The sequence below is a fragment of the Papaver somniferum genome, unplaced genomic scaffold (genome assembly GCF_003573695.1).
Source record: "Papaver somniferum cultivar HN1 unplaced genomic scaffold, ASM357369v1 unplaced-scaffold_21, whole genome shotgun sequence".
In the NCBI taxonomy this organism is placed as follows: domain Eukaryota; kingdom Viridiplantae; phylum Streptophyta; class Magnoliopsida; order Ranunculales; family Papaveraceae; genus Papaver; species Papaver somniferum.
Window position 1 is genome coordinate 3,992,610 of NW_020631041.1, and position 22,854 is coordinate 4,015,463.

Here is a 22,854-nt window from a genome sequence, read left to right on the forward strand (position 1 = left end):
AATCTCCAAGAAATGTGTTTGAAGTTAGGAGTTTCTTGGGTTTGGAAGGATACTACAGAAGGTTTGTGGAGAATTTCTCGAGGATAGCTGCATCTCTCACTCAACTGACCAAGAAAGGTGTAAAATTTGAATGGACAACAAAGTGTGAGGAAGCATTTGCGGAATTAAAGTAGGTTAACATCAGCGCCTATCTTAACAACACCTGAAGCAGGACTTGGTTATGAGGTGTATTGTGATGCATGCGGAACTGGGTTGGGTGGAGTTCTGCAGAAGGGAAAGGTAATAGCTTATGCTTCGCGACAACTGAAAACTCATGAGAAGAATTATCCCACTCATGATTTGGAGTTGGCAGCAGTGGTGTTTGTACTTAAGCTCTGGCGACATTATCTCTACGGCGAAAACTTTGTCGTATTTTCGGATCACAAGAGCTTGAAGTATATATTCAGCCAAAAAGAGTTGAATATGAGGCAGAGAAGGTGGTTTGATCTTTTGAAGGATTATGAGTTTACTTTGAACTATCATCCGGGAAAAGCAAATGTAGTAGCAGATGCTCTTAGTAGAAAGGGTCCAGTAGCCTCTTTGAAGATGATGGAAGAGTTCAAAGATTTTAATCTCATCGTTGATAATGATGAGAAAGCATTTCTATCTCACATAGCAGTAGTTCCAGAGATTGTGGGGAAGGTGATTGAAGCACAAATAACTGATATTAGTCTACAAGAAGTAAAAGGGAAGTTAACTACAGGAGAGGCACCTGTAAATTGGTCATTCGGGACTAATGGAGGTATTTGCTTTAGGGGCAGATTGTGTGTACCAGAGAATGAGGCCTTGCGAAAGGAGATTCTAACTATGGCACACGAATCTGTACTTACACTTCATCCTGGAACTACCAAGATGTATTATGACTTGAGACGTCAGTTTTGGTGGAGGGGTATGAGGAAGGATGTCGCTTTGTTTGTTTCAAGATGCCTTACTTGTCAAAGGGTGAAGGCCGAGCATCAACGACCAGCAGGACTACTCCAACCATTATCAGTTGCAGAATGGAAATGGGATTCCATTGCTATGGATTTCGTTAGAGGGTTGCCTAAAGCTCAGCAGGGCAGAGATAGTGTATGGGTGATCATCGATCGACTTACGAAATCATCTCATTTTCTTCCCGTGAAGCAGTCAGACAATGTTACTAGTTTGAGTAACTTGTACATCCGAGAGATCGTAAAGCTACATGGTATCCCTATGTCGATTGTTTCAGACAGAGATCCCTTGTTCGCATCTAGATTCTGGAAAGAGTTCCAGTCGGACTTTGGAACTAAGTTGAATATGAGCACCGCGTTTCACCCCCAAACAGATGGACAATCAGAGAGAACAATCCAAGTGTTGGAAGACATGCTTAGAGCATGTGCCTTGGATTTTAAAGGGAGTTGGAGTGAACAACTACCACTCATTGAGTTTTCCTACAATAATAGCTACCAGTCTAGCATCGGAATGGCACCGTTTGAAGCCTTATATGGTAGACCGTGTAGAACACCATTGTGTTGGGCAGAAGTCAGTGAGAAGAGCGTTATGGGGCCAGAAGGTGTTCAAGAGACGACAACGAAGATAAAGATTATTCAAGATCGTCTAAGGAAAGCTCAAAGTCGACAGAAAAGCTACGCTGACCAAAGAAGAAGACCTTTAGAGTTTGAAGTTGGAGACCAGGTCTTCTTGAAGGTTAGTCCAAGACCTGGCATTAAACGATTTGGTAAGAAGAGTAAATTGGTGCCACGTTACATTGGGCCATTTGAAATTCTACATCGTATTGGTGAAGTAGCTTATCGATTAGCTTTACCACCTTCGTTGGCGAATATACATAATGTATTTCACGTATCCATGCTTCGGAAGTACCATGCGGATCCATCACACGTCATCGAATGGCAAGACATACAATTGAATGAGGACGCAACCTATATCGAGAAACCATTATGAGTTGTGGACTCCAAAGAGAAAGTCTTACGAAACAAGACCATCAAATTAGTGAAAGTGATTTGGCAACATCACAACACTGAGGAGATAACTTGGGAACTAAAATCTGAGATCCGGGAGAAATATCCGGAGCTACTTGAAGGTAACTTTCATAGCTCTTTCCTTTGTCTTGAATTTCGGGACGAAATTCTTTTAAGGGGGTAATAATGTAGCATCTCGGTTCTTTTTCTTAAGTACTAGGGTGCGAACCCAATCCATATGGATTGGAAGGCTAGATTTAATGCATTGTGGAGCGTTGAACCTAGTTGTTGTCGTGTTTCGGTTGCGAAACACTTGATAATTTCTTGAGAAACCATGTTTCTCTTCGTGTGAGCCAGCCTTGGTGTGTACATATGCCAATAGGGATACATATTTCATGGATTTTAGAGAACACGACACTTGCAAGGGGTACGTGTCATGTTTTAATCGAATCAGGGGTATTTTAGTCTTTTTAGCTCTCTTGATAAACATAAAAATACGATTTTCTTTCAAAATCAGATTATGTTCTCCCATGTTCGATTCATCTCTTTCACTAGCAGAAAAATCAGACACAAAAACTAGAAATTGAAGCATATCTTTCATAGTTTGATCCGTTGCTTGAATTCATTGCTTTGGAGCTATTGTTTCACACCAAAGGTAGGGGGAATTCCTTCTCAAAACTGTTTTGAATCTTCAATTTATATATATGTTGATTCTCTGATTTACAACTCAAAGGAATTCATATCTTCACATTCTTACAATGGGATTTGTGTTAGAATTCTAAATTTCAAGTTAACATGTTTATCCTCTTTGATTTGAATGATTGGGTTCATGAGAAAGGTTAGGGTTTTCAAATAATTTCATGTTTAAGTCATGATTCTTTCAAAATATAGCCTGGGTTACTTGGATCTATTGGAATTGTTCTCTATTTCTTGATAGAACTCAAATTAGGGCATTTCAGGATTCAGAAAACAGATTACTGTCATGTTTTTGAGATGGTTTAAACACCAGGTTCATGTTACTCTTATTTTTGATCATATTTTATTATGAAAGAGGTTTTTCTTATACTTTCTAACGAGATAAGAACCGTCGAATTCGGAAGTATAATGTAGCCTGTGTGAATTTTCAACTGAACAATATTAAAACTGAAAAATTCCTGTAACAGTTTTCTGTCAGTTTGTGTCAAAGGAGTTTTGAACAAGTTACTGACCTTGTTTGATTTTCTTATAATTTTATGTGATATCTTATTGTCTGTACTTTAAAACTAGCCAAAAAACACTCAATTTGATTGAGTAACGAAGCCTATGTGAATTTTCGAGTATAGGCTATCCAAACTGTGAATTTCAGGAACCAATTCTGCTGTCCAGTTTTCCTAAGGTCTGTTAACACAGGTACATCTAACTTTTGTTACCTCTTATTATTTTTTTGTTAAAGATGGTCTCATCTAGTTTCAAAAAAGACTTAACTCACTGAATTCCGTCGCTCAATGAATTTTGCACGAATTTTTGTGTGGAGACTGAGCAAACTAAAAACTGCAGGAAAACAGTTTATGTCCTGCTTTGTCAAGACGTTTTAAACACAGGTGTATAACTTTCTCTTATTTCCTATGAACCCTATGTTAAAGATTATTTTCTCTATTTTCTAACGATATCAAAACCACTGAATTCCATTGCATAATGAATTTTGTGTGAATTTTTGTTTGGAGTTAAGAAAAACTGAATTTCTGGAGTGTTTTAGAGTAAATGAAGGAGTTAACTCATATGTATGGTTTTGTTTTGTGTATTTAGCCTTATGTATGAATACTCCTCATTGATTTTAGCTTTGTTTCATAAAGTGCAATCTAAGGTAAGGGCATTTCATGGTTCATGAATTGAAACTTTGATAGTTTAAGCGATATTCATATTTAACGATATTTATGAACTATCTATCGATCGTTTGAGCACTCTTTTGGTTACAAATGCTACTGATGAGTTTGTCGGGCCCATTAGGGGAAATCCATACTAATGGTTACCTGCGGAAGATCGTCTGGGACGATGGTTAGTTTTCAGATAAACTCCGACACTTGGTAGGACCCTCACAGTAGAAGATTGCGAACTCAATCGCTTTGGATGATTTCAGAATAGTTTACTGACTTTATAAAGTCTTTGAAACTTGGATATGGATGTGCTCAACAACTTAATGTTTTATTTACATATATTTGATGTTTTTGGCTATCCTTATTGGGCATTGAATTGTACGTTCGACTTCGTATCATCGTCTCCCTACTGGGATGTGGCTCACCCTATTTGTTTTGTTTTCCACAGAGTTTGAGAGCGGCTTGAGGTAGTAAGTTTGTTAAAGCTTGGTGCGTAAAGCATTGGGGGTCAAAGTGAGTAAACTCGCTTTTTTTGTTCATGTATATATCTACGTGTAATCTGGGATGGTTTGTGAAAACTAGTACTTTGTGTTTACTTTGTGAAGGTTTGAAAAGGAAATCTTTTGTTACTTTTGTAAATGAGGTTTATGTTGATAGTTGTGTTTTTGTTTGAAAATCGGCTAAAGCTATTTTCTTGTAATCTTTAAGCTACCACCTTTGAGTGAACTTCTTAAAGAAGTTAAATCCTTTTTGGTATTGTTTATATTAGAAATTGTAAATTACTACTTTGACTGTTTGTAAGAGATTGGAAGTTCATATCTTGACTGTTATATAAATGTAAAGTCTTGGTTTTTGGTACTTTTGAATTAATCAGTTTTGTACTAGTCGATCCCTCTTTTATCTTTAAACTGTTTTCTTTAGTATATTTTCGTTTTGGCAACTCGGAAGATTGAAAACTTGTCGGTTGACTGGACACCACGGCCAATCGAAAGCGAAAAATTTTCTGGGTCGTCACTGTGAACCATTATGGTTTGGGTGACTTTTTGATTTAGAGGGATTAAGTTCTAACCCTAGTAGGTAGGCTTTATCAAAGGATCATGAGGGGTTCTGATAGAAACAATATGTGAAAAAGTCACAATATGTTGAATCAGTTTTGGTTTAGCATAAAAGCATATGTGTTTCGACGGTTTTGAACTTTTTCTTGCAATTGTTAAAACCGATTTTCAACCTTTCTCTGGTAAAGCTTGAGGTGTGTTGTTATTCTTTTGTTTATGCATAAGGATGACAACGTGGTGATATTTCGATATCAATTCTCCCTGGAAGAAGATGCTATCATATTGGAGAAGTGGATGCGAAATTTGAGGTAACAATCTTGTTAGTTAATTGTTTTCCTGTTTAAGAAAAGCCTGAGTTTATATTATATATATTTGTTGTTTTTGCTTAACAAAATTTTGGTACAATTGATGTTCATTCCATGATGTGTGTGTGGATGTATGTTTCAATTAATTCTGGTTATGAAAAACTATTGTTATCTTGCTTTATTGTGTGGTGTCAATTGTTTAGGCTTACAAAATTTCGGTACAATTGGTGTGTTTATGATTCAATTGGTTCCGGTTAAGAAAATACATTGTTATCTTGATTTTGTATGGTATCAATTGTTTAGGCTTACAAAATTACGGTTCAATTGCGGTGCTTTTAATGTCTATGTTGTTTCAATTGCTTCCGGTGGAGGTGAATAATTATGCAAGTTGATTTGTTTTAGTTTGTATGAATTATTTATGGCTTAACGAAATAATCTGTGTATGGGATGAGTTGTTTAGTACAAATCAATTCTGGATAAGAAACTAAGTTAATTCTGATTTTAGTTTGTCTTATAAAAGTGAGGTTTCGGTTATTCAAGTCTAATCGAATGCCTAAACAAGGAATGCTAGTTAACTAACCTAGTACTTGTCTTGTTTAAAATTGAAAGTTCTAAGTTTATGGATAATTAGAATATGATGAGATAAATGGAATTTATCTTTATTTTGGTCTTATCGAATTAAGGGGTTGTTTTTGAACAATCGGTTTAGCAAAGGGACTAATGTGCTTAGTTGTTTTTGGTTTTCTAAACTAAATTGGAAAAATTGTTTCGGACAATTGTTTCCTTGGTAACATATCAAAATAAGACTACTTGTAGTTTCGGTTTTGATATTGGTTATCAGAACGTGATGTGTGGAACCCTCGTGCCTAACTCTACAGGTTTGCAAGTCTATTCTGAGATTTGTAAGATTCTTTTCGTGTTGTCCTTTATTTTTTCGTTTCTTTGTCATTTTTGTGACAAAAAGTGGGAGGAATATATGGAGTAAACAGGTGATGCTGGCATTGATTTTATATTGATTGACATAGCTAGGTAAAAGAACATTGGTACTTGAATGTTTTATCTAACGAAAGAGTGAAAGCACAGACTAAGGGGGAATAACATGTCATATAAATTGGTATAACAAAGACGTGCGAATTGAATATCTACCTATCTTCCTTAGGGGGGGTATTAGCTTTGTTATTATAATGTCAACAACGACATTTTCAATGATTGAATGTAAGCAGTTTTACTGTGCTGTTGAATCGGGAATCAAGCGGATTGTAATGAATTCTTGTAATTTGTGTATCCATATGATGTAAGAGTTTTGTCACTAAAATTGACAAAGGGGGGAGATTGTTAGAGCGTTGCTTGTTTGAACCCATCAAGCGTTGGTATGTCAAGTTTGGTTGTCATATTTTAGTGAATCAAAATTCATGTTAAGAGTCTCTTGATTATGTACTAGAGTCAACTTCGTATAGGTTAGATTGAAAGTATTAGGATATGAGACATTACAAGTATTGCGAATTCCTGAAGATGTGAAGAAGCAAGGAGCTAAAATGACAACAATCATCCTTCCACTTGAGGTTAGTGATATTTGACTTAAACTGTTTCATTCCCTAACATATCTTTCAAGTCGTGCATATTGAAAACATAACTGTGAAGCATATTTGAACTCTAGATAGACATAATATTAAGGAATACAATACGAGGTTTATTGCTTAACCATTAAACTTTGTAGATAATACATCGTCGTAATCATTTGAATGTTATTGTGATTATGTATGGGTATGAGGTGAGGATTTCATCCTATGGAACAATGTTTACATGTGTTCTAAGGAAGTAAATTCATAATCTTGTTTGTGGACCGAAAAGGAAATTTCCAGGTGTTATTGGGTTTGTTATTCATTACATATCTTATGAACAACCAATATGATAGAGTATAACCGCTCACAACTTGTTGTGTTCTTGGTAGAACTATTCACAAAGGCCTGACTTATGTATTGGTATAACTTTTATTAGTAAAACCGATCTTAAGTAATTACCTGTGGTATGATTGGATTTTGTATGTCTGACCAATTAATAGGAAAGGGGAACCGATCCTTGTAAGTGGTGCAGTACATCAAAGGGAACCGATCCTTGTATGGGGTGCAGCAAGGTTTATAGCAGAAAGGGGAACCGATCCTATGGACATGTGCAATACATATAAGTTAGATACCATATATATGTGGGGAACCGATCCTAGTACCTAGTCAACCGAATTTTTGGAAATCTAGTGTGACTATGCACAATACTCACATGGAGGTAGAACCAAAACTTGTTTAGGTAGAACCGTAAACCCATGATTGTGATTGTGATTGAATGTTGGTTTGATCAATCACATAGTTCTTGAAAGTCAGATGAACCAAGTTTAAACTTGTTTGGAAGTGTGGCAAATCGGTTTCAAGGTTGTAAGTGTGATAGACACATTTTTGTGTTTAATTTGATCTCAATACTATATATTGTTGGCACTCGAGTTTGTACTAATTTTGGTGTTTTATGTGTTTGTAGGCACCTTTGGAAAATAAAGATTTTTGGCGAAATCAGCTCGAAAAGCAGTGTTTTACACCCCGGAGAAAATTACCAAAGGCATCCCAGAAATGCACCGGAAACGTCCCAGAAATGTACCGGAGGATCCCAGAAAAATTACCATTTCCACCCCAAAATTACTATTTCCACCCAAATTACTATTCACTTGGATAAATATAAAAAAAAAGGATAAAATGGTTTTCTTAATTAGTTGTGAATCAGTTTGATGTTTCATGCTTAGAATAATTCTTTGATAAATCATGCTTAAGGATTACAACTTAATATTTGGACACCTTTTAAATTAAAAAATGATTTAATAAGAAAAAGAGCTTAATAATAATTTCTGAAATATTATTTATAACCAATCAACTTGAAGTGGTAGTGAATCCTGAGCCTTAATCCTTCTAAAATCTTGACATTACTATTAATTTCCTTCATTTATTTATTTGTTTAAATCTTAAAAAAAAAAGAGTTACCTTCACAAGTTCGAAAAGAACCCCTTTTACCACTATCTACAACAACATTTGAAAATACATCAAATTTTTGGCGCCGCTGCCACCTAGCGGTTTAACGGCCTGCTGCACGTTCTAAGTGTAGTCTTTTTATCTTTTCAAAAATAAATTTTGCGCGAGGACTAGAAAATAATAAGTTTAGGGGTATTTGATAGACACATTTTTGTGTTTAATTTGATCTCAATACTATATATTGTTGGCACTCGAGTTTGTACTAATTTTGGTGTTTTATGTGTTTGTAGGCACCTTTGGAAAATAAACATTTTTGGCAAAATCAGCTCGAAAAGCAGTGTTTTAGACCCCGGAGAAAACTACGAAAGGCACCCCATAAATGCACAGGAAACGTCCCAGAAATGTACCGGAGGATCCAGAAAAATTACCATTTCCACCCCAAAATTACTATTTCCACCCAAATTACTATTCGCACCCCAGCACTCTGGATAAGGGGCACCTTCTTCAACAATTTGAATTTGTGTTTTGGCGGGAAATTAAGTTTTCAACTGGCAGAATTGTGATCGTCAAAATGAATGGGTTAGAGTGCGATTCAATCGCTCAAACTTGGTAGGAAGTTATGATTTATCCTAAGGAAGATAGTTTGGGTGTCGAATTTGATCGGAATTGGCTGGAAATATCGATTTGATTCTCGAGCTCAAAACAGAGCTACACGGACTGAACACACCCTGTACACGCTGTTGTGTGTGTTTTGGCTATGCATGGAAGTGATTAAGGGACGTTCGACGACTTACTAGGCGTGGGAGAGCTGAATTGGAGTGTGCAGAACCAATTCTAACGTGTGACAGAGTTAATTTTGGAAATTATCGTTATTATTGGCAGCCGAGAATAATCGGATTAAATGGAGAATATACGCAAGTAATGTTGGGATTTTTGGTCCTAAAACACTATAAATAGGCTCTTTGGGTCTACTAGAGAGGGTGTCGAGAGTTTGGGGAAGGCTAGGAAGCAAAGAGAAGCGAAAGAAAATCACACAGTGCAAGTTTCTGCTGCTGCTGGCGAGAGGAAGAAGATGAAGAACTGACGCTACAGAAGCGTCGTTCTTCAACAGTTCCCGCAACAGTTCTATTGTGTCGCTGTTTACAGCGCTGTGTATGTATCGTTCTTTCCTACACTTAAGTTTATGCAGCGCAACAGTTAACAGCGCAATTGTAACGCTTATAACTGTTGCGAAATCTCTGTTTAGCATTTTCTCATCATTTTATCAACTTGTTCGGCTATAAAATTGTATTTTGAGAACATGGTTAATATGAGAGGCTAAACCCCAACACTGGGATGATGGAGGAAGCCGTACTTTATGCATATAAAAAGTATATTTAATTCTTTTATGACTTCTTGCACTTTTATTAAATGTTTTATGATTTTTCTTAATTGATTGTCATTTCTTTTGATGGTCTATGCTTGGTCTTAGTACTTTTGATATGCCATGCTTTCGATTTACAGTTAATCTTCTAAAAATCTACCTTGGCAAGAGTGAGAGTCCTTTTATTTGAACTATAACTGTTTGGAAAAAAATATAATAATTATATGAATAATTATGGTGGAATCCTGAATCCTAGTAACTCTTGATCTTGTGACAATTTTGTATATATTTATGTTTTAAAAATCTATTCAAAACCGAGAAACGAATCTCTTATTTACCGCAAAACCAAAACTACAACAAAAAAATGGCGACGCCGACGCGGACTTGTATATAGATTTATTTTTATTTTTTTTTTAGGTTTTTTTTATTTTTTTTATTATTTGTTCCTTTTTACTTTGTCTTTTTTTCTTTGATTTACAGGTTCGAAGTGGAGCACTAAGGACTTGGAGAGGAAAAATCTTAAAGCGACAAGAGAAGAAAAAGGACAATTTTAGGATTTAATTTTTAATTTTTAATTTTTTTTACAGTGTGTGAGGAAAACTGTAATTTTTTTATTTATTTTGGACTTTGGACTTTAAACAATTGGACTTTATTTTTTTTTAACCCTACGGAAGGGTATTATTAAACAAAAAAAAATTATATAAACTGTGTGCAGGGAAGGACGACGATTACTATATCGTCTCGGCCCCTCGGGTTCGTACATGGAGTTGTGGCCCGAGTCGACTTCAACGGTTAATCCCCCGTCTGGTACGGGAGGTAAGTCCATCGAAACACTCGTGAATCTCCTGTAAGCGAGTTACTGTATTCCTTAAGGTGATCATTGATGGAGGACGAATTTGGACTGTCTTTATTTTCCTAGTAAAGGGAAAGTAATTGGGAGAGAGTTAGAGCAGAGAGAATCAAAAGAAGAGGTCGACAGGCGAAGAAGTTCTGCTGCTGCTCAGCCAAGAACACGAAGAACATTGTACAGTCCAGGAGAGTCGTTGACTAGTGTCGCATATTTGCGACAATTCTCAGTATCTTTCCCCCGACTTCGGTGTTGTGCTTACAGCACTTCTAAAGTGCCATTGTTCCCTGACGCTTTCAGTGGGTCGCAAAGAACGGTCTTAAAACGATTTTCTTCTTATTTCATCATTTGTAATCAACTTTTGAGCATTAATAAAATCTTTTGAGTATATTTCCAACACGATGAGAGGATAAATTCTTGGTGATTGAGGCAATGGAGGATCTATTCACTCATGTTTGATTGGTAATATTTTTATTTATAATTTCTTTAATTATTTACTTTATTTAATTCACTTGGATAAATATAAAAAAAAAGGATAAAATGGTTTTCTTAATTAGTTGTGAATCAGTTTGATGTTTTATGCTTAGAATAATTCTTTGATAAATCATGCTTAAGGATTACAACTTAATATTTGGACACCTTTTAAATTAAAAAATGATTTAATAAGAAAAAGAGCTTAATAATAATTTCTGAAATATTATTTATAACCAATCAACTTGAAGTGGTAGTGAATCCTGAGCCTTAATCCTTCTAAAATCTTGACATTACTATTAATTTCCTTCATTTATTTATTTGTTTAAATCTTAAAAAAAAAGAGTTACCTTCACAAGTTCGAAAAGAACCCCTTTTACCACTATCTACAACAACATTTGAAAATACATCAAATTTTTGGCGCCGCTGCCACCTAGCGGTTTAACGGCCTGCTGCACGTCCTAAGTGTAGTCTTTTTATCTTTTCAAAAATAAATTTTGCGCGAGGACTAGAAAATAATAAGTTTAGGGGTATTTGATAGACACATTTTTGTGTTTAATTTGATCTCAATACTATATATTGTTGGCACTCGAGTTTGTACTAATTTTGGTGTTTTATGTGTTTGTAGGCACCTTTGGAAAATAAACATTTTTGGCGAAATCAGCTCGAAAAGCAGTGTTTTACACCCCGGAGAAAACTACGAAAGGCACCCCAGAAATGCACAGGAAACGTCCCAGAAATGTACCGGAGGATCCCAGAAAAATTACCATTTCCACCCCAAAATTACTATTTCCACCCAAATTACTATTCACACCCCAGCACTCTAGATAAGGGGCACCTTCTTCAACAATTTGAATTTGTGTTTTGGCGGGAAATTAAGTTTTCAACTGGCAGAATTGTGATCGTCAAAATGAATGGGTTAGAGTGCGATTCAATCGCTCAAACTTGGTAGGAAGTTATGATTTATCCTAAGGAAGATAATTTGGGTGTCGAATTTGATCGGAATTGGCTGGAAATATCGATTTGATTCTCGAGCTCAAAACAGAGCTACAAGGACTGAACACACCCTGTACACGCTGTTGTGTGTGTTTTGGCTATGCATGGAAATGATTAAGGGACGTTCGACGACTTACTAGGCGTGGGAGAGCTGAATTGGAGTGTGCAGAACCAATTCTAACGTGTGACAGAGTTAATTTTGGAAATTATCGTTATTATTGGCAGCGGAGAATAATCGGATTAAATGGAGAATATACGCAAGTAATGTTGGGATTTTTGGTCCTAAAACACTATAAATAGGCTCTTTGGGTCTACTAGAGAGGGTGTCGAGAGTTTGGGGAAGGCTAGGAAGCAAAGAGAAGCGAAAGAAAATCACACAATGCAAGTTTCTGCTGCTGCTGGCGAGAGGAAGAAGATGAAGAACTGACGCTACAGAAGCGTCGTTCTTCAACAGTTCCCACAACAGTTCTATTGTGTCGCTGTTTACAGCGCTGTGTATGTATCGTTCTTTCCTACACTTAAGTTTATGCAGCGCAACAGTTAACAGCGCAATTGTAACGCTTATAACTGTTGCGAAATCTCTGTTTAGCATTTTCTCATCATTTTATCAACTTGTTGGGCTATAAAATTGTATTCTGAGAACATGGTTAATATGAGAGGCTAAACCCCAACACTGGGATGATGGAGGAAGCCGTACTTTATGCATATAAAAAGTATATTTAATTCTTTTATGACTTCTTGCACTTTTATTAAATGTTTTATGATTTTTCTTAATTGATTGTCATTTGTTTTGATGGTTTATGCTTGGTCTTAGTACTTTTGATATGCCATGCTTTCAATTTACAGTTAATCTTCTAAAAATCTACCTTGGCAAGAGTGAGAGTCCTTTTATTTGAACTATAACTGTTTGGAAAAAAATATAATAATTATATGAATAATTATGGTGGAATCCTGAATCCTAGTAACTCTTGATCCTGTGACAATTTTGTATATATTTATGTTTTAAAAATCTATTCAAGTCCGAGAAACGAATCTCTTATTTACCGCAAAACCAAAACTACAACAAAGTGTGAAAGAGAACTTACAAAATTAAGATGTCGACAAACTTTGAACACGTGCTGTGAATGTGTATTTCTTTAATTGTTCAAAGATATTCCTTAACGGCTAAGGGAAGAAAATCCCAGGATCGAAACATAAGTAAGTTAAGAATATTTTAATTAAGGTTATTAATTTCATTGGTAGGGAAATTATAGAATTAGTAATGTGCATTTACTAATTAGATTTTCCGAGAGATTTCAATCGTTATTTTTGGACAGAGCATTTCCAGGAATTATGAAAACTGAATCTGTTCTTTAATAAGTATCTTGAGAATATTTTCGGTTTTGAAAATTCCTTGGTGTCCAAACTTCCTTGTCTATAAATACTCGAATTTTTCCTTTCTAGCAAACTAATCCTTCGTAACAACAAATTTACTCTTTTGTTGTTTACTGGTGTAGCCACCTATTCGGAGAGGAGAGTAACCTAATTAGGCGAAATATCTTACGACCGCTCAGTTTAAAGTCTTCTTTGGGATTGATAAGCTCTAACGCGACCCGTTAGTGGGAACTAGATAATTGCGGTTTATATTTCGTTTTCGATTGATTTGATTGACTAACGGTGGTTGAAATCTGATTCACCTAGTTTGTTTATTCTTGAGAATCTTCTCTTCTGATATATAAGATTCACTCAAACTAGTTCATAGTTTCGACAGGGATCATTAGACTGTTGTTAGTTCTAAAGACGATCTTGTGATAATCCATTGTTAACAGACTCCGTTCTGTGCGTGATTGATCACAAGAGCTTCAAGTGATTGTGTGCGGGTTTTTGTTGAAGATTTAAGAAGATTTGAAGACTAAGAAGATATTGAAGATCTGACTTGGGTTTTATAATCTTTGATGTGCACAATACTTGTTTCGGTAAAAGAGGATCCAATTAATAATGGGTTTATCCTTGTGGTAGATTGGATTGATTAATTGAGTAGATCGGCGACAACACGATTCTTCGGATTAAAGGTGTTGTTAGATTAATCTTAATCGATTACCTTTGGGTTATTGAATAAATTATAGATCTAAGGACCTGACGAAGGAGTTTATGTTGAGATAAACGGAAGCCTTTGTCCGACTCATATCACTTGGTTGAATATAGTTGATACCAAACAGATTTGTTGTTCCTTTACTGTTTGGAATATGAATCAAAGTAATTGTTCCAAGTACGTAACTTATTTATAAATTGGAGGCGTGGGAATACAGAAGGAACTAGGTGAACTATAGGGTTAGTTACTTGGTCTCCACTATACGAAGTTAGTGTAATTTTGTGTAGCGGCTTAATCCTGAGAGTATTCAATTCTGGACTAGGTCTCGGGGTTTTTCTGCATTTGTTGTTTCCTTGTTAACAAAATCTTGTTGTGTCATTTACTTTTATATTCCGCATTATAATTGTTATATTATAATTAAAGTAAACTACACAAACGTTAATTCCTATTTACTTGATAAGCAATCCTGTTGTGTTTGGTTAAGTCCGAACCTTTGTATCAAATAAACATACTTCGTTGTTGTGTTGTCTCGATCTTGTATCCAATAGACGATCACACGAAGTGTGAACGGACTAGTTGTATTGTCTCGACTCAGTCCATAGACAATCACTTTCGGAGAAAGGACTTATAGGTAGGAAATTTTTTAGCTTGAGGTATATTTGGGTACCCTCGCCTTTTCATTTTGTTGATTTACATTGGTTGACACTTGAACATTGGTCTTTGATACCATTCAAGTTAAACTCCTCTTATATTCAATCGGGATCGCAAATTTCTATTTGCTGATTGCGGAATTAATTAAGAGTTAGAGATATTAAACTCTTTGATACACTTTTATCTAGATTGAATATGAATGTCTAGTTTATTCTCTAGATGTATTGGAGTAAGTTCTCTCAGATTGCCAAACGAATTGTTGGGTGTAGTTTTTAGACCCCCGCATTTTCACTTTCCATTGACTGGAAATAGGTTACAATCATTATTTATTTTTATCATGAAAGGGAGAAGGTTTCCTTTTGATTGGTGTGAGATGTGTTCCCTAAAGGTTATATCTATATTTATGCTTATAGGAGTGAAAAGTGCTGCCACTAATAGGCTACTAGGTGTGTACTCGTGTCACTGAATATTATTCTGTACGGGAAACGCATATCTCATACATGAATGTTTACTATTCTTTTAAATTAATTTCAAAAGTTATTATATTATGTTTTGGTGTTTAGAGAGAATGATGTTCTGAATCTTATATATGATTATTGGATTTACCCTTGAACGGTTACGAGTCTTCATGGGTAAGCACTTCGATCGGATATAATGTTATTACCATTAGTTTCTTTGGATACTTTCTATGTAGAGTGCGCATAGAATAAGGTACTGGTAAGGTACACATCGTTTATGACTTCGAGGATGAAAAACCTCAGGGCGCTTCAATGATCATTGAAGAATCCGCGTGAGTCATTCCTTTCTACACCGAAGGAAGACGTTGCTCAACTATTATTTCTGTTGTGAATGTTTGCCGAATGATTGGTTGGTAGAACTTTATATTTCAGTACAAGTATTATTTTAATATGCTTTATCCGTTTTCCTTGTTTTATCGGTTTTTTTACAAAACCTGCATTGTCTTTAAATCATTCTAGTAATTACTTGAAAGTTAGTTGTTATTTCTACTGAGCACCCTTCGGGATGATGTGCTCACTCAATTCCCACTTTCAGTTTTCAGAGACAGATCAAGATGTCTGCGTAGCGTTGAAAGATTCGAGGAGTTGGTTTCGTTAGTTGGTTAGCTTCCGCATATGTTTAATTTGTGTTTATATTCTGTTTGTAAATCAACTCACAATTATATATGTAACATCTGAGAGGAGTTCTTGTATACATTTCAGAGAGGGTTTAGATTTGGGTTAATCTTTGTTTAGAACTTCTTTCATATTGTTCATATATAAGAATTAGATCCTTAGTGCCTCTTTATATTGTTAATCTCTTGGTTTATTCAGTGACTAGACCTTGCCAGACTTGACTCAGTGAACCTTGACTGAGATAGTTCCTTGACCATTTTACCAGGAACTTGACTTGACTTTGGACGTTAACTGTTAATTGACCTTTGACCGTCACTTGGATCGCTAGTCATCGTTAGTTGATTTTGGTGGACTTGGGCTTAGAACTAGTTTTCCTAATTTGATGATTTCGGCCACTTGTGGTCTGAATTAGCATTTGGTTTCTTCTACAAAGTTGTAGATAGTCATAAGACTTAACTATGGACTATAAAGTCAATCTAATTGGATTAGTTAAACCTTTAGATATGCAATATATGGATAATGAAGAATTGTAGAATCATAAATGAGCTTAGAGCAATTAGATAGGCTTGTATGATTCTTGTATGAGCCATTTTGGCTAGCTTCTTAGACTTCTTGTGTAATTAATAGTTAGTCTATTAATAACGATCGATTCAAAAGATGAACCAGTGGATCGTGGATCTCGAGGTAGGCGTGGCTTGTCATCAAAAGAGGTGGGAATACTTTTAACTCTTTTGAAACCATTGTTTGTTTCTTCTACAAAAGTTTATGTTTAACAAACTCATGCATTGTCTGTTCGTGCATTTCATGCATTGTTTAATTGGTCTTATGATTATTCTGTTGATTCTTTGAATCTTTCCATGAATTGGAAAGGACCTATAATGTTTTGTTGTCAATATGAATTGTTATGGGAAACGAGAATTTCCACGTGTGGTATATATGATACGCTCCTTCATTTATATATACATGAATTCAGCTTTTATGCTTATTAGGCGTGGAAAAACCCGACATCAATATAGCTATGTAGGTGTGAAAAAAACCCGACATCACTATTATATATTGTTTGAAGAAGGAGTTTGTCCATATACATTGATTGTGCATTTCCAGTGACTTAGTCACTTTGATGTCTGGGAAAACATATATTGTTTTCCAAATCTTGCTCATGACTTTTTAAAGTTAAATGTTATTCCTGTCGGGCATCCCTTTTAGGGATGATGTGCTCACCCATTCCCACTTTCAGTTTCAGAGACAGATCAGAGTTGCGCAGCGAATGCTTCGAGGAGTTGACTCCGTTAATTAGTTAACTTCTGCTATGTTTATTATATTGTTTATTCTATTTGCAAACAAAATGACTATGTGTCATCTGAGAGAAGTTCATGTATATATATTACTGAGCGGGGTTAGTTTCGTGTTAGGTTTTGTAGAAGATTCTTTAATTGAATGTTTAAGTAAATGATTTAAATTTTTTTAGTGCCTCTTATTTAGTTAATCTCTTGGATTAGACAGCTGCTAGCTTAGGAGGCGCTACACCTATTTTCTCTAGTTTACAACAAAGATAAAAATAATCTTCTTCTTTTTTTTCTGAAAATTTTTAAACAATAAAAACTTTTACATTCACGATAAAAAATTTATCGGCTAGAGATGCAATTTTGTGGCAGAGTAATAAGATCGAGCAGGCTATGGATTTTTTGAAGGATGTCCCCATTGCTGGGAAGACTATTAGGCCTCAGAAGTTCTTGGAAATAGCCCAATATCGGCTTGGCATACCACTTTGCATACAATGTTTGCGTTTGTTGTAAACGCGACATGGATATCTTCGGTGATCATGCCCTTCACTTTGCTAGCAAAGTCGGTCACAGGTTTCGCCAAGATTTGGTTAGAGATGTAGTTATGGACATTTGCTATCGAGCTGGAGTTGCGGCTAGAAAGGAAGTACATTTGGGTTTCTTATCCGACGACTCTGCCTTACAACCAGTTGACATACTTGTCTACAATTGAGATAACGGCTTAGATACATGTTATGATGTTACGGGAGACTCGCCCTTCTCCAGAGGGGGAATTCGCAGTTTCACACCAAGACATGCCATCTCTACAAAAAGTGCAACAAATACTTGGACAAATGCACATCTTATGGTTATGGTTTTGGTATCTTGGCCTTCACGACTTTGGGTGAACTTGGAGATGATATTATCGTTTTCTTGAAGAGACTGAAGAACTGCTTAGTTATTATGATGTTAATAATAGGTAGCTATCTCTTTCATAAGGTAGATTTGACTATCCAGAAAGGAGTTGTTGCACAGATAGTTACCCGGCTCCAAACCATTTATTTGTAAATTACTCTTTGTGTCAATAATATGTCCCCGGATGGCAGTTTTATAAGATAAAACTAATCTTTTTCGTTTTTCTCCAAAAAAAATTACAAACAACAATAACTTTTTTGTTGATAATTTCATGGAACAATGGTCCCTTACTTACTCTTATAAGAATTTTAGACTATTATTACAAGGGTCGAATCTCCACTTTCACCGAGAAAGAGAGCATGAGAACCATCAAACATTAAGAAAAATCATAAAGTTAAAACTTAAAATGGCCAGAAAATTGTTGGTTAATTTTTATCTAAAGTTTTCTTTTTTCTAATTTTTAATGCGGAAGAGTTGAACTCAGAACTAAAGATTTTATTACCTACAGCGACATCCTCATTGAAAGCCGTGTCAAACAAGCATTTACAACTTTACAGTCACCGGCAATTTTTCAAACTTGGTTTGGTGCAAAGTACCAGCAATAATTTAACCCCCACCTCAAACTAATACAACTATGGCCCTATGGGTATGTGGTAAATCTAGAGATGATCAAACCTTAGACTTGAGATTTGTTCAGAACCCGCAAATCTGAAATACACCCATGAGGCAATTATAATTTTTGGTTTGTCACATAATGTTTTTTGTTGCAGTCGATGAATAAGCATCTTTTATCTTCATCCGAGAGCATTTTACGGTCCCTTGGTGCTATACATATCATACCGTCCGCCTAACGAAGAATTTTTTATATATGTATATGTATCTGGATGTGGCTAATGAAGTTATGACATGCCGATGTCACTGTATTATCCAATGGTCCGAGCTTGAAAGATCGTCATAGCCTAACCATATTCTAGGGAAACTTGGGGATACGTCCCAAAATCGACTGTCATTTTGGAGATATGTCCCAGGATTCCAGTTTTCAGGAATATGCTCCAGCCGTCCAAAATTCCGTCCAGAACCGTTAAGTAGTCAACATTCGCACACACTTGGAATTACATATGCGAATTAAAAAGATAAATATACTATATACTAACACCTTTGCAAGGTTCAGGAACATATTCAGACAAGAAAAATCTCAAAGAAATTAGAGAAAAAGTTCAAACACTTTTACGATAAATTGACTATTTAACGGTTCCATGACAAAAACGATTATTTTTGGGCATATTCCCGGAAACTGGAATCGTAGGGCCATATTCTATTGAAGTATATATATATGAAATTGGCGTTTGGGTTGATGCTGAAAAAAGGCAAATAAAACATTCGATTCTCTATCATTTTTGTTGCTACCATATGCAATATAGGTGGATTCTAAAAGATCGAAGCTCACTGAAAGTTCTTAAGCCAGATATCAGAATGCCGTAATCTTGAGGATGAGTTAAATACTTCTTTTGCGGATGCTGGATTACTGAGTAGAATGTCTTTTTGGTGGTTAAATCCATTAATGAAGAAAGCTAAGAAGAGAATGAAACTGGAAGATGACGATATACCCATGTTACGGAAGGATGAGAGAGCAGAAACATGTTATTTGTTGTTCATGGAGAACTTCAAGAAACAAAAACAAACCAAACCATCAATTTTTCGGGCACTTGCTTTATGTTATTGGGAAGACATTCTGATATCTGGCTTCTTTGCGGTTCTTAAGGTACTCACTCTTTCAACCACTCCCCTGTTTGTCGGTGCATTCATTAAGGTTACAGAAGGAATGGGAAGCTTTAAGCATGAAGCTTTATGCAATGGTCCTTTAGCCAAATCACAGCTTAGATTCCAGACTAAGCTTGCGGTCGCTCAGGATAGGAGGCTGAAGGCAATGTCGGAAGCACTTTTGAACATGAAAGTGTTGAAGCTGTATGCTTGGGAGACACATTTCAAGACTGTTATTATACGTCTGAGGAGAGTAGAATACAAGTGGTTGTCAGCCTTGCAGTTGCGTAAGGCATATAACGGATTTTTCTTTTGGTCTGCTCTCGTCTTAGTCTCATCTGCAACTTTTGTAGCTTGTTACTTCCTTAAAGTTCCTCTCAGTGCTACAAATGTTTTCACATTCATAGCAACTCTACGCATCATTCAGAGTTCTATGAGATCAATTCCTCAGGTTATTGGAGCAGTGATTCATGCAAAAGATGCATTGCAACGGATTGCAAAGTTTCTTGCTGAACCAGAATTGCTGGGTCGAGATATCAGGCATGCTAGAATAGAAAAGCCACAAAATAACCATGCCATACATGTGAAGTTGGCTACATTTTCGTGGGAAGAGAATCCATTGAAGCCTACCTTAACATCCATAAATTTAGAGGTCAAACCTGGTGAGAAAGTGGCCATCTGTGGAGAGGTAGGTGCAGGTAAATCAACCCTCCTAGCTGCAATTCTTGGCGAGGTACCAGTGGTTGAAGGCTCCGTAAGTGCTTTTTCCCCTTCTTAAATCATAAACATGTCATGTGAAGTACTGATTCTTTTTTCCTCTCCAGATTCAAGTTCAAGGAAAACTTACATATGTCTCCCAGACTGCATGGATTCAGTCAGGAAGTATACAGCAGAATATACTGTTTGGTCGCACAATGGATGAGCCAAAATACCAAGAAACACTAGAAAAATGTTCTTTGATAAAGGACCTTGAGATGCTTCCTTATGGTGATCTAACTGAAATTGGAGAAAGGGGAATTAATCTAAGTGGTGGCCAAAAGCAGCGTATTCAGCTTGCTCGTGCACTCTATCAAGACGCTGATATCTATCTGCTTGATGATCCATTCAGTGCAGTTGACGCCCTTACTGCTACAAGCCTAATTAATGTGAAATTTCATTTCTTCAATTAACAGTAACTTATGTTTTTATTTATTTATAGCTAATCTGTATTGTGCAGGAATACATAATGGGGGCCTTATCAGGAAAGACAGTCTTACTTGTTACTCACCAAGTCGACTTCCTTCCTACATTTGATTCTGTTTTGGTAAGTTTTCAGTATAATATCTTTTGGAATGTGATTCTTTGGTTTTTCCTTTCCCTTTAATCAGAATTTCTTCTGCGGATAAACGTTTCGTTTTCTTGCAGTTGATGTCACATGGGAAAATCCAACAGGCGGGTTCTTTTGATATGCTAATGAGTTCTAGCCAGGAATTTTCTGACCTTGCCAATGCACACAAAGATACAGTTAACTGTAACAGGTTAACCTTCCAAGGTGAATTCTCGACAAACCGACGCTCCGCTTGCTAAAGAAACTGTAGAACCAGTTGCATTTGAGAATCAGTTGATTAAGCAAGAAGTGAGAGAATCCGGAAAAAGTTGTTTGAAGCTTTACCTACAATATCTAAATCAAGGAAAAGCCATTTTTTACTTTTCTTTGGCAACTGTTGCGCAACTTATGTTTGTTGTTAGCCAAATTTTACAGAACTCTTGGATGGCTGCCAATGTTCAGAACCCTCGGATAAGTAAATTTCGCCTGATTGAAGTATACTTGGTGATCGGGTTTAGCTCTATATTTTGTTTGCTTGTTAGATCTCTTTCCACAGTTGCTATGGGTATCCATTCATCTAAGTCCTTGTTTTATAAGCTATTGAAATCTCTTTTTCATGCACCCATCTCTTTTTACGAGTCTACACCATTGGGAAGGATATTGAGTCGAGTAAGTACAATGCACGATTACGTTTTAAAGCCTTGTTAGTGTTACTGACCAGTGATACTACGCGCACGATGCTAATTGATGTTTCTATGTTTCTTAATTATAGGTGTCTTCTGATTCATCCATTATTGACCTTGATGTTCCATTTAGTTTGGTGTTTGCAATTGCAACTACCCTAAATACTTATACGAGTCTCGGGGTAATGGCTGTTATTACCTGGAAAGTTTTGTTTGTCACCGTACCCATGGTATGCTTGGTGATATACTTGCAGGTAAAAGCTTATTCCGGCGCCTCAAAGAAATTTAAGGAAGAGAAGTAATTAACTAATGAAATGCAATGCACATTTTTACTGGCAGAGGTACTACTCAGCTTCTGCAAATGAGTTGATGCGGATTAATGGGACAACCAAGTCCTCGGTGGCAAGCCAACTTGGGGAATCCATAGCAGGAGCGATGACAATAAGAGCTTTCCGTGAGGAAGACAGATTCTTTGCTGAGAGTCTCAGACTCATCGACAAATATGCTAGTCCTTCATTTCATATTTTTTCCACAAGTCAATGGCTCTTACAACGTCTGGAAATTCTAAGTGCGACAGTCCTTTCTGGCTCAGCACTTGTGATGGTGTTGCTTCCCCAGGGAACCTTTAGTTCGGGTAGGTTTATTTTGTTTCTTCTTATATGCCAGTTTGCATATTCGGTTTTTAATGTTAGCAATTAATTTTGCTATACGTGGCCGCTGATAGGTTTCATCGGGATGGCACTGGCTTATGGTCTCTCATTAAGCTCATCGCTTGGTTCTTCCGTTCAAAATCAGTTTACATTAGAAAATGACATTATTTCTGTTGAACGGCTAAACCAATACATGTCATGAAAGGTAATCGACCGAGACCCAATTGGCCAACTGCAGGTAAGAATTGAACCGTTCATTGTTGTTCCCATTCATATTTTTGAGTCTTGAAAAAAAGTAAAATGATTTTCAGTTTTACAAGATGGCACTAACTGGAGCATGGGATAGAGGCAACTATTTGGTTTAGGCCGTGCATTGTTGAGGAAAAGTCAGATTTTGGTGCTTGATGAAGCTACAGCTTCGATTGACAATGCAACAGATTGCATTCTACAGAAAATCATACGAACAGAATTCGCAAAATGTACAGTCATCACAGTAGCTCATAGAATCCCTACCGTGATGGACAGTACATTGGTGCTCGCCATTAGTG

General features: G+C 36.2%; 1 pseudogene; it reads left to right on the forward strand.

Moving 5' to 3' along the window:
- The first annotated feature begins 19,489 nt into the window (after nucleotides 1-19,489).
- LOC113340046 lies at nucleotides 19,490-22,630 on the forward strand (annotated as a pseudogene).
- The last annotated feature ends 224 nt before the right edge of the window (nucleotides 22,631-22,854 follow it).